Consider the following 13,669-nt stretch of genomic DNA (forward strand, 5'->3'; position numbering starts at 1 on the left):
ACCACAACATTATAATAGATGGGGGGGGGGATTGTCTCGTTTTATTTGTATCCACAATCAACACCCATGGTAGCAGCAGTCAAGAAATAGAAAGACCTGTTCCATTGGAGAAATCTGCAGTTAAGGAGATCTACAAAGTTCGAAGGCTCAATGATATCAGCTTAAAGACTATTTTCAACTGAAAGTTGGACAATGAATAAGTAAGAGCAGAAAAGAATGTAATGGCTTCGAAGTAAGAGTTGGGGGAAGAGTACTGGATAGCCTTTGGGCCGCCAGAAGAACAAGCAAATCTTTCTCAGAGGAAAAGCAACAAGAGAGTTCTGCAGAGGTGAGGATGGGCACGTTGTCAGGAGGGGCCTGTCTTTAAAAAGTAGATGGTCAGGGAAAGAGAAAAAGTCCCTCAGCGAGCTGGATTGGCACAGTGAGTGCAGTGGGCTTGAGAGCAAAGTTGAGATCTGTTTGCTATGGGGTCATTATGAGTAATGGTAGACTGGGTAGGGGATCTAACAACAGTGGAGCTTCCAGGAGCCACGGGAATGACCCCGGTGTGACCTTCGACAGGGCAGCTATCTTTAAAGGGCATGTTCCCTGATGAACAAAAGTCTAAGCAGATAGACACCAGATTGAAAGAAGAAAACCTAAAACAACTATGAGATATCATCTCACCCCAGTCAGAATAGCAAAATCTAACAGAACAGCAATCAACAAATGCTGACAAGGTTGTGGAGAGACTGGAACCCTTATTCACTGTTGGTGGGAGTGTAAAATAGTGCAACCGCTGTGGAAAGCGGTATGGCACTTTCTCAAAAAGTTGCAAATAGAAATAGCATTTGACCCAGCAATTCCCCTGCTGGGAGTACACCCCAAAGAGACCATAACTGCCACCCAAGCAGACATATGCACACCCACTTTTATCGCAGCTTTGTCCACAATAGCAAGGAGTTGGAAACAACCTAAGTGCCCATCAACAAACGAATGGATAGAGAAGCTGTGGTATATTCACACAATGGAATACTACGCTGCATTGAAAAACAAGGAACTCATGCAATATTATTCAAAATGGGTGACCCTGGAGGACATTATGCTAAGTGAAATATTTCAGTCACAAAAGAACAAATACTGCATGGTGCCACTGTTGTAAAACAAGACTGACATCGGGGTTGGGAAGAGACTGAGAAAGATGGAATAAATTATGTATACTGCATTGAAACAGATGAGGGATAAAACTGTTTAAAAGGGATTTATTATTAGGTATTATTGTCATAACGGGAGTCCACAGCGAAGGCTGCATAGTGGAGAGGACCTGGGGGGAGGGATTATAAAACAACAAAAGAATTTTTCTTTTACTTTTCAAAGAGAAGAGTGTACTGAGGGGGAGTGGTGGGCAGGGAGAAAAGTGCAACAATGAATGAACAAAAACCCAAAGTCTGTAAATTTTCATTGAAATTAATAATAAAAAAAATTTTAAAAAGAAAGAAGAAAACCTGCAGTGCATGTCCTGTGATTCCTCAACAGCTAACAGAAAAGACGCCCTTGTAGGCGGCAGCTGTGTGCATACACCAATTTGCACAACCTCCTGATATTTGAAGGTAACCCATCTTTCCCTCCCAGAAATGCTGAATCGCATGAGCTCTTCTCTAAGATCTTATTCTAACCTTTAACTATCTTCTCAGAACCTTTCCTTGCTGAGACACATTTGGGAAGCTCCTCTTGTCTCTTTAATGCTGTTGTTGTTGTTGTTGGTACCTTAGAGTCAGAATTGATCCACAGCTGACCCTCCAGCGGGTTTTCAGAGGCAATTAATCCCACAGAAGGAGATAGCCCACCCTTCTCCTACGGAGCAGCTGGTGACCTCAAACTGCATGCCTTTGAGATCGCAACACAGCTTCTTGCAACTAGGCTACCAGAGCTCCCATTTTATATGCTAGAATCTATAATAAAATTTCTGCTTTCCTTCACTCCAACCTCTGTCTCCAAGATGGATTTTTTATGGCAGCAAGCGGTAAAATCTCATTTTCCAGTAACATTTTCACGCATCGTGTTGACTATTGATCCAAGTACAGTGAAATCCTTGAGAACTGCAATTTCTTGCTATTACGTTATGTGCTGTTTGTTGCCTCAGTTTTGAGGTGTAATTTACTTTCAACAAAGAAGCTGCTGTGTGGATGGAACAAGGCAAAGATGCATGGTTTAAAATCAGGAGATGTAAAAATAAATAAATAAATAAATAAAATCAGGAGATGTGTGTCAGGGTTGTATCCTCTCTCCAGAACTATGCAGTCTGTGTCCTGAGCAAATCATTTGAGAAGCTGGTGTTTATGAATACGAATATAACTTTGTACTCAATTCAACAGCACCTAACAACAACTGCATGAATGAATCTAGAGCACATTATGCTGACTGACAAAAGTCAGTGACAATAGGACATTGAAGATCATAAATATAAAAAGAAGTGGTTTACACAGATAGAACCCATCTTAGAAAGTTAACAGATGACTAGCGAGGGACAGGGAACAGATGACTAGCGAGGGAGAGGGAAATTAAAAACTATTAAAATTTTACAAAGTACATAAAAAATTAATACACAGAATCAATCTTAGAGACATAACAGATGAAAAGCGAGGAAGAAGGAAGTAAAAAACATTAAAATTTTACAAAGTACTTAAGTGCTGTGTTGTTCCGCTGCTCAAAGTCCAGGGACGCTTGGTTTCATACATGTTGGTAAAAGGAAAAAGAAAATTTACAAAGTACATAAAAAACGACATCCACTTCCTAAACAACACGCCTCCAAAAACTCTCTGAACTTTGATAAATGTCAATAATTATTGAAAGGCTTCAGAGTATTTGTTCATAGGGTCGCTATGAGTCGAGCTCGGCTCCAAGGCAAACAACAACATAAAAAATAGATAATTTTTTTTTCTCTTTTATGCTTTTTCAAAGTGCACCGTTTCTGTTAAAAGGAGTCCTGGGGGAGTACTCTGTGGGCAGTCGCGCTGCTAAGCCAAAGATGTGGCCTCTGTGGAGGTTCGAACCCACGAGCAGCTCTGAGCGAGAAAGATGCGCAGTCTCCCCACAGAGACAGTTTGCACTTAACAGCCTCTGAAAACCCGGGGGAGGATCAGCTATGACTCAGTTCCAACTGGCAGCAATGTGTTGGTATTTTTTTTAAATTGTTTAGATATAAATTGAGGAGGTGGCGGACTGAGGGGCACAGTTATCATTTGAATAGGGTTTTGGAATGACATGAGAACTTTCTGTACCCTGAACCGACTGAGAAGGACAGAGAAACAATGTGATAAAGGGACGGAAGAAGAAAGAGAGGGAGACACACAAGATACACTGATAGAGACAGGAAAGATTCAGAGAAAGACAAGGAAAAACTTAAAGACATCAAGACAGAGTGAGACAGAGACAGACTAAAAGGATTTTACTACTCCGACAACTAATCTCCCTGTATAGTTGCAACCTTGTGACTGTTCATAACTGTTCCCAGCTTGTTCCTTTCTCGGTCGTTTCCGCCAAGTGTCATTTGAACAAAGGCGGTCTTTGTTACCGCGAGGCCCAGAAACACCAGGGAAACCACGCCCCGCCGCCTGGAAACAGGCGTCTCTGATTGGCTGTTTCCCGTTGCCTTGGCAACAGCAGAACGCTGACAGATGTCTTTGCTAAATCTGGAAGGAATCCTCCACATTTGCTTCCCCTCCCACTAGAGAGATGGAGCATGGAATACAGTCGACTCAGACGCTGCCAGATTTCTTCGGGAGCTTAGGAGCCCTGGGTTCACCGTTACATCAGGGTGCCTCCCGCCTGGGATTCCCCTTGAGTGGACAGTGAGGAGCTGCCAGCAGCAGGGCAGGGGTGGAGGACAGGGGTGGCACAGCCAGCACTTGCTGGGGCCAGCTGGGCACTGGAGCAAGGAAGAGCAAGTGGCTCAGATAGTGGGGTCGCGGCCTTTCTGTGTGAACCCCACCCCAGATGCCCTTTGCCGTCCCTTTCTCCATGATCTTGAGGCTAGGGGTGTCATTGAAGGACTCCCAGACTCCTTCAGACCACCTCCTGCAGATTCCGTCCACCCCTCAGTGCAGGACTCTTTACTGAGTTCTGAGATGATCATAGCAACTCTTTGTCTAATAGGAGCCGGTGGCACAAACATTGAAGCATCTGTGTTAGCCAAAAGGCTGGTAGTTCAAACCCACTCAGATGCACGCTGGAAGAAAGGTCTGGTGATCACCTTCTCAAAGTATGGAGTGTCTACTCAGCATGTACTGGGTGGCCCTGAGGTGGAACTGACTCACAGGAATTACCTCAACCTCTACCTCATTGCTGTAGAGTAAGAATAGACTCATAGCTGACCCACCAGTGGCCTCTTCAGAAGGCTGTAAATCACACTAAGAAAGAGTGCCCGTCTTGCTCGCTCAGCACCACTCGTGGATTTGGACCACCAGAGAGGTGTCACCTGTGGGCTAGCACCACAACTCCTTCTGGGTGGCGTCACCAGAGCTCCCTCAACAGAAACAATAACAATTTGTTGATTATTTAAGCTTGTGTTGAGCAATCTACAACCACAACTATGGGCAATAATCCCAGCCCCCTAGCAGGAAGGTGTAAGCAGTATTTCCACTTCACAGAATGGATGGGCCTTAGCGGCTTTAAGCTTTATTTGCACAGTTTAGAAGACCAGAGTGTAAATTCAGGACACTGCAACTAGGAGAAGGCTCTCCGCACTGTGTGATCTGGCAGGAGAGCCTTGTGGCTTTGTGCTTCTGTCCCTGGATGACCTTCATGTGGCTTGGCCTCTCATTCATCCAACTCTTCTAGCTGGCTTGCTGATTTAATTTCTTATGACGCAAAAGAGACGGACTCAAGTCACCCCCTACATTAATGCTGACTTACTAACGTAACAAAGAAAACCCAATCCCAATGGAAGTGTTGCTGTTGTTAGGTGCCATCAAGTTGAGTATAACCCACAGCAACCCTATGAACAATAGAACTGAACCCTGTCCTATCCTGTGCCATCCTCACCCTTCCTGACACACTAGAGCCCATTACAGCAGTCACCATGTCAATCCATCTGGTCGAGGGTCTTCTCTTTCACTGACCCTCCACGTTTCCAAGCATGATGATCCTCTCCAAGGAATAGGCCCTCCTGGCAACATGCCCAAAGTATATGAGGTGAAGCCTCATCATCTTTGCCTCCAAAGAGCACTCTGGCTGCACCCTCTCCAAGACATAGTTGTTTGTTCTCTTGGCCATCCATGGGATATTTAGTACTCTTCTCCAACACCACAGCTCAAAGGTATCAATTCTTCTTCTGTCATCCTTATTCATTATCCAGCTCTCATATTCGCAGCAAGTGACCAGAAAGACCACAGCCTGAATCAGACACACCATAGTCCTCAAACTGACATCATTACTGCTCAATAATTTGGAGAGGTCCCTATCTGGAGACTTTCTCAGTGGAATATGCCTCCTGATTTCCTGACTGCTGGTACCAAGGGTATTAATTGTGGATCCAAGTAACATGAAGCTGTTGACAGTTTCAATCTTTTCTCCATCCATCATGATGTTGCCTATCAGTCCAGTGGTAAGAATCTTTGTCTTCTTGACATTGAGATGTGATTCATATTAAATTTTGTATTCTTTGATCTTCTGCAACAATGGCTTCAAGTTCTCGCTTTTGGCAAGCAATGTTGTGTCATCTGAGTGATGAAGGTCCTGATGCCACCCACATTCCTCTTCATAGAGTCCAGCTTCTCGAATAATTTGTTCAGCACACAGATTGAATAGATATATAGAAAGAATACAACACTGATGCACTCCCTTCTCAATCAAGAGCCAAAGAGGAAGAAATTGGATATTTTTGCCAAATCTTGCAGTCTGGAATTGGCCAAACATGTAACCAAGATGCATTAATGATAATTGGTGTCTGGAATGCAAAAACTGGGAAAAGTGAGGAAGGAATTATTGTTGTTGTGTACTGTTAAGTGAGAACCAACCTAGAGTTGACACTCCAGTGGGTTTTCAGAGGCAGTTAATTTCATGGGAGGAGATTGCCCATCCTTCTCCCATGCAGCCCCTGGTGGCCTTGAATTGAGTACCTTTAATATTGAAGTGCAACATCTTGCCACTAGGCTACCAGAGCTCCCATAAAGAAGGAATGTTGTTGTTGTTCTTGTTCTTGTTAGGTGCCATTGAGTCAGTCAAGTATGACTCATAGCGACCCTATGAACAAAAGATATGAAACCAGTCCTGTCCTGTGCCATTCTCACATTTCCTGACACACAAGAGCCCATTGCAGCCGTCACCATGTCAATCCACCTGGTTAAGAACCTATCTCTCCTTCGCTGACCCTCCACCCTTCCCAACATCATGTCCCTCTTCAAGGAATAGCACCTCCTATCAATATGTCCAAAGTATGTTAAGTGAAGCCTCATCATTCTTGCCTCCAACGAGCAGTCTGGCTGCACCCTCTCTAAGACATATCTATTAGTTTTCTTGGCGGTCCATGTGATGTTCAGTGCTCTTCTCCAACACCACTGCTCAAAGGCATCGATTCTTTTTCCGTCATCTTTATTCATTGTCCAGGTCTCAGATGCAAAGCTAGTAATCAGAGAGACCATGACTTGAATCAGACACACCTTAGTCCTTAAACTGACATCACCATTCCTCAAAACTTTGGAAAGGTCTCTAGCTGCAGGATTTCCCAATGCAATGCATCTCCTTATTTCCTGACTGCTCATACCAAGGGTGTTAACTGTGGATTCAAGCAAGATGAAACTGTTAAACTGATTCCGTTTCCTCTCCATCCATCATGACACTATCATGCCCAGTAGTAAGAATCTGTTTTCTTGATACTGAGACACAGTCCATACTGAAGGCTACATTCCTTGATCTTCTGCAACAAGTGCTTAAAATCCTCCTCACTTTCAGCAAAGAAGATTGTGTCTCTTTCATAATATGGGTTATTGATGAGTCTCCTTCCAATCCTGATGCCACATTCCTTTTCATTTCATGGCGCCCAGCTCCTGAGATACTTTGCTCAACATATAGATTGAACAGGTATGGAGATAAAATACATCCCTGATGCACTCCCTTCCCAATTCCAAACCACGCAGTGCTCCCCTGCTCTGTTTGCACAACAGTCTCCTGCTCTAGGTATAGGTAGGTTCCTTATGAGCACAATCAAGTGCTCTGGGATTCCCATTCTTCTCAACGTCAGCCACAACTTGTCATGATCCGCACAGTCAAACACCTTTGCACAGTCAATAAAGCACAAATAGACATTCTTCTGGTATTTCTTACTTTCAGCCAGGATCCATCTGATATCAGCAATGATATCTCTGGTGCCATGGCCTCTTCTAAATCCTGCTTGAACTTCTGGCAATTCCCTGTCTATGTACTGTTTTAGCCATTTCTGAATGATCTTCAGCTGTACATTGCTAGCATGTGATAGCAATGATATTGTTCAATAATTTCCACATTCAGTTTGATCACTCTTCTTGGAAATAGGAACAAATATGGACCTCTTCCAATCTGTTAGCCAGACAGCTGTCCTCCAAATTTCCTGGCATAGACTGGTGAGTGCATCCAAGGCTGCATCTGTTAATTGAAACAAGTCAATTGGTATCTCATCTGGTGTCAGATGGATTCTGCCTGAAAGCAGAGAACACCAAAATGATGTCCATTTGTGCTTTATTGACTATGCAAAGGCATTATTTGACTGTGTGAATTATAACAGGTTATGGCTGACATTGAGAATGAGAATCCCAGAATACTTAATTGTTCACATGCAAAACCTGTACCTAGATGAGGAGGCTGTTGTGTGAACAGAGCAGGGAACACTACATGGTTTAAAATTAAAAAGGAAGTGCTTCAGGGTTGTATTCTTCATACCTATTCAATCTATATGCTGAGCTAATTATTTGAGAAGCTGGACACAATGAAGAGGAATGTGGCATCAGGATCAGAGGGAAACTCATAAAAAACCTGCATTATGCAGATGACACGACTTTGCTTGCTAAAAGTGAGGGGAACTTGAAATCCTTGTTGCAGAGAATCAAAGAATAAAACCTTCAATATGAATTGCACCTCAATGTCAAGAAAACAAGAGATTCTTACCACTGGACCTACAGGCAACATCATGACAGATGGAGAAAAGATTGAAAATGTCAACAACTTCATTCTAAATCCACAATCAAAATCTTTGATACTAGCAGTCAGGAAATCAGGAGACATATTCCACTAAGAAAGTCTCCAGGTAGGGACCTCTCCAAATTATTGAGCAGTAATGATGTCAGTTTGAGGACTAAGGTGTGTCTGATTCAGACAATGGTCTTTCTGATCACTTGCTATGCATCTGAGAGCTGGGCAATGAATAAGGATGACAGAAGAATTGATGCCTTTGAGCTGTGGTATTGGAGAAGAGCACTGAACATCCCATGGATGGCCAATAGAACAAACAAACATGTCTTAGAGAAGGTGCAGGCAGAGTGTTCTTTGGAGGCAAAGATGATGAGGCTTCACCTCACATACTTCAAGCATGTTGCCAGGAGGGGCTATTCCTTGAAGAAGGACATCATGCTTGAAAAGATGGAGGGTCAGTGAAGGCAAGGAAGACCTTCGACCAGATGGATTGACATGATGACTGTTGTAATGAGCTCTACTGTGTCAGGAGGTATGAGGATGGCACAGGCTAGGACAGGGTTCAGATGTGTTGTTTATAGGGTCACTATAGGTCAGACTCAATTTGACAATACCTAACAACAACAACATTCTTTGCAAATACCTTTTTAAAAAGAAACAAACAGCGACTTTACACATGGCTCTCACCTGATGGGCTGCACAGGAATCAGATTGACTACATCTGTAGAAGAAATCATTGGAGAAGCTCAATATCAGCAGTTAAAACTAGACCAGGGAAGACTGCGGGTCAGGCCATCAATTATTCATGCGCAAGTTCTAATTGAGGCTTAAGAAAATTAAAATAAATTCATGAAAGATGATCAAGACATGATCTTGAATCTATGCCATTTAAATTTTAAGATCAACTTAATATATTTGAATCATTTGAACACCAATTATCAAAGACCAGTTGAACTATGGGATGATATCACAGATATCATCCGTGAAGAGAACAAAAGGTCATTACAGGTCAAAGAGAAAGAAAAAACTGAATTGGATGTTAGAAGAGACTCAAAAAATTTCACTGGAGTGTTGAAGCCAAAACAAAGAGAAAACGTGCAGAAGTAAAAGAGCTGAACAGAAGATTTCAAAAGGCAGCTCGAGAGGACAAAGAAAAGTATTATAATGGAATGTGCAGAAAGCTGGAATTGGAGAATAAAAAGGGAAGAACTTGCTCTGCATTTCTCAAGCTGAGAGAACTGAAAAACAAATTTAAGCCTCATGTCACAATATTGAAAGATGCTATTGACAATATATTGAATAAACTAGAAAATAGCAAAGAAAGATGGAGGGACTACTCGGAGTCACTGTACCAAAAAGAACTGACTGACACTGAAAAATTTCAGGAAATACCATATGAGCAGGAACCGATGGTAATGAAGGAGGAAGTGGAAGCTGCTTTGAAAGCATTGGCAAAAAATAAAGCCCAAGGAACTGATGGGATACCAATTGACTTGTTTCAATTAACAGATGCAGCCCTGGATGCACTCACCAGTCTATCCCAGGAAATTTGGAGGACAGCTGTCTTGCCAAGTGATTGGAAGAGGTCCATATTTATTCCCATTCCCAGGAAAGGTGATCCAACAGAATGAGGAAACTATCAAACAATATCATTAATATAAAACAAAAGCTTAAATTTTTTAAAGACTGAAACAAAACGGGCAAAAATATCACATATAAGCAAAACATAACTGAAGATCATTCAAAAATGGCTAGAACAGTACATAGGTAAGTAACTGCCAGAAATTCAAGCAGGATTTAGAAGAGGCTGTGACACCAGGGATATCATTACTGATGTCAGCTGGATCCTGGCTGAAAGTAGAGAATACGAGAAGAATGTCTACTTGTGCTTTATTGCCGATGCAAAAGCAATTGACTGTGTGGACCTTAACAGTTACGACTAACTTTGAGAAGAAAGGGAATCCCAGAGCACTTAATTGTGCTCATGTGAAACCTATGCCTAGACCAGGAAGGAGGTTGTTGTGTGAACAGAGCAAAGAAACACTACATGGTTTAAACTAAAGAATGGGATTATAACCCTGGGCATGAAGATTAGAAGGGGACCACCGATGATGTCATCCATAGAGAGCTGTGCTGCTAAACCAAAGACCACACCTGTCCTGTGGTTCAAATGCACCAGTTGCTCTTTCCTCCCATGTGATTTACAGCCTTGCAAACCCAGCTGAGGGTCAGCTGTGAGTTGGTTCCTCCTCAGCGGTAACGGATTAGAGGGTTTTCTCAGTTTGAAAGATTAGCAATTACAATACACATTTTGGGAGGACACAGCTCAATCTAGAGCATTACACGCAATGGCCCCCAAAATAATTTGCTTCCCACACGCAAAACACATTCACCCCATCACATCCTGCCAACAATCTTAGTTCAGCTTAAATCTTCATCTGTGAACCTGTAAAATCTAGAATACAAACCACAAGTAGAAACACAAGTATTTTCAAAATGCAATGATGTAACAGGAGTAATGCAGAAAGTTTCATTACAAATAAGAGAAACTGGAGGGAAAGAAGGATTCACGGGAATCAAAGCAAGTCCAGAACTCAGTGGGACAGTTTCCAATCCCTCTCAAACTTGCAAACAATCTGTTTTCTGAGCCCATCTGGCCAGTGACCTCGCCCTCTAGATTCTGAATGAGAACCCCACCACGACAGTAACATCTACCACTCAGCTTGGAGTGGCCTCCCTTTCCTAGTCCAGCTGATTGGTGACCCCACCCAAGACTCCTGACTCTGTTCTTTGGCCCCTGAAGCATGACAGACCCACATCCTCAACTTCAACCAATGACATTTTTTTAAATATATATATATATATTGGTTTGCATGCAAAATTCGTGTACATTGTGTTTCACACTTTCATTCATTGACTTTGTGTTTCACACAATCATTCCCATACATTGTGTTTTAGAAAATTAGTCACCATTGAACTATGTCTAGTTTTCTTTTTAAAAAGAAAATAGTATTTCAAGAATGTATTTTTTAAAAGAATATTTAGGCTGTTTGTTTGTTTGTTTGTTTGTTTGTTTGTTTTTAAAGTCTCTGGGTCTTGCAAGCACTTAACATGCTGGGTGAAAGGTTTTGGCTCAAAGCCAAGAAGCACGCTGAGGTAGAAACTTTTCTCAAAGTTTATTGCATGTCAGGCTACTCAGCGAGGGGAATAGCGTTGGGGGTTGGTCTTAGGGGAGTTTATATGGGGTTTTATCAAGTGTGATTTAGGGGGTTGTGAGATGAGTTTGGCTTTGCAGTAGCTCATTGCTGCATAAATTTTCTGGTCTTGAGAAAGATGGTCCTAATATGGGATTTTCTGAGTTCTGGTTTTGGAAAATATCCTGAGGTAGAATTTTTGAGTTGAGCTTCTACCTCCATTTTTATTTTTAGCCTAACACTTGGCAGCTAACTAGAAGGTTGGAGGTTCAAATAGACCCCAAAGCGCCTTGGAAGAAAGTCCTGATGACCTACTTCTGAGAAACCAGCCCATCTGACGGTACATTTCTGCTGTGTTTCGGGCTGTTGTACGTAGGGTCTCTATGAGTCGCAAGTGACTCAACGGCACATAACAACAACAAGCAACATGCCCAAAGTATGTGAGACAAAGACTCATTATCTTTGCCTGCCACAAATACTCTGGCTGCACTTTCTCCAAGACACATCTGTTCTTTTGGTAGCCCATGGGATATTCAGTGCTCTTGTCCAACACCATAGTTCAAAGGCATCGATTCTTCTCCTGTCATCCTTAGTTACTGTTCAGCTCTCAGACGCACAGCAAATAACTGAAAAGACTTTGGCTTGATCCAGGCACACCTGAGTCCCCACACTGACATCATTGCTCCGCAGTAATTTGTAAAGGTCCTTGACAGTGGTATAGCCCTGGTCTGTGCATCGCTGTACAGAGGTAACTCGTGGCTGTGAGGCTAAACACTGTGACACTCATGTGCCAAATGTGATAATGGACTATGTTTGGTGGAGCTTCCTGATTAAAACAAGCTTGGAAGCAAGAGTGGCATCCACTTCCGAAATGGTTTGCCTCTGGAAATTCTAAGAACAGTGCTCAGGTCTTTTGTTCATAGGGTCGCTATGAGTCGTCTATGACTCGACAACACTTAACAACAACCCTGACTGCAGACTTTCTTGACGCAATCCATCTCTTGATCTCCTGGCTGCTGCAAGTGCATTCACTGGGGATCCAAGTCAGACGAACTCATTGACAGTCTCAATCCTTTCTCCAACCATCATAATGTTGCCTATCCGTCCAGTGGTGAGGATTTTTGTTTTAAAAATGAGGGGGTCATCCCTGGTGACTACCTTACAAGACTGTGTGATGTTCCATAGACCACAGGACAAAGAAGGTTGATCTTCAGTGGTGTGAACAGTTTTAAGTGCTTGATTATTAGATTAAAAGGGTAGTGGCCTCAGTCCACACAGCAGTGCCTTGGAAGAAAGGCCTGAGGATCAACTCTTGTAAGCTTATAGCCAAGAAAATCCTACGGGGCCGCTCGGTTATAATACATTGTGCTCATGGAACTCATGACTCAATGGCTCTGGGCTTGGTTTTCTGGTGTAAGTCATGGCCATCATCAAAGTCAAGTTGTCACAACACTCATGTGTCACTGTGATTCTGGAAGTTATGCTTCCAGTTCAAATACAAGCAGACTCTGCCATGGTGGACAGGTTTCAGCAGAGCTTCCAGACTAAGACTAGGAAGAAATGCCTGGGAATCTATCTTTTTTTATTTATTAAAATAACATCTTTATTTTATACTAGACTGAGGCTCAATGTCAAGAAGGCAAAGATTCTCACCACTGCACAAATCGGTAGCATCAGGATGGATGGTGAAGAGATTGAGGTTGTTCACAGCTTTAGTTTGCTCGGCTCCACGGTCAACACTCTTGGCACCAGCAGCCAGGAAATCAAAAAACATATTACGATGGGAAAGTCTGCTGTTAGGGACCTCTCTAAAGTGCTCAAGAGCAACGGTGTCTCTCTGGAGACTAAAGTGCATCTGATACAGGCCATGGTCTTTGCAATCACTTGTTATGCATCAGAGAGCTGGACAATGACTAGGCAGGACAGAAGGAGAATTGATGCCTTTGAGCTGTGGTGCTGGAGAAGAGTACTGAATGTACCATGGACTGCCAAGAAAACAAATAGATTCATCCTGGAGAGGGTTAAACCAGGCTACTCCTTGGAGGCAAGGATTCTGAGGCTTCGTCTGACATAATTTGGACATGTTGTAAGGAGAGACAGGTCCTTGGAGAGGGACATCATGCTTGGGAGGTTGGAGGGGCAGCACAGGAGGGGAAGGCCCTCTATGAGGTGGATTGATTCAGTGACTGGGATAATCGGGATGGGTGTGTCAGAGGCAATGCAATAGGCACAGGACAGAGCAGGGGCTCTTATACATAGGGCTGTTGTACATAGGGTCGCTATGAGTCGCAAACGACTCAATGGCACGTAACAACAACAACATACAAAGTTCT

The sequence above is a fragment of the Elephantulus edwardii genome, unplaced genomic scaffold, assembly GCF_000299155.1.
Source record: "Elephantulus edwardii isolate Elephantulus edwardi_28Jun2011 unplaced genomic scaffold, EleEdw1.0 scaffold00438, whole genome shotgun sequence".
NCBI classification, from domain to species: Eukaryota; Metazoa; Chordata; class Mammalia; order Macroscelidea; family Macroscelididae; genus Elephantulus; species Elephantulus edwardii.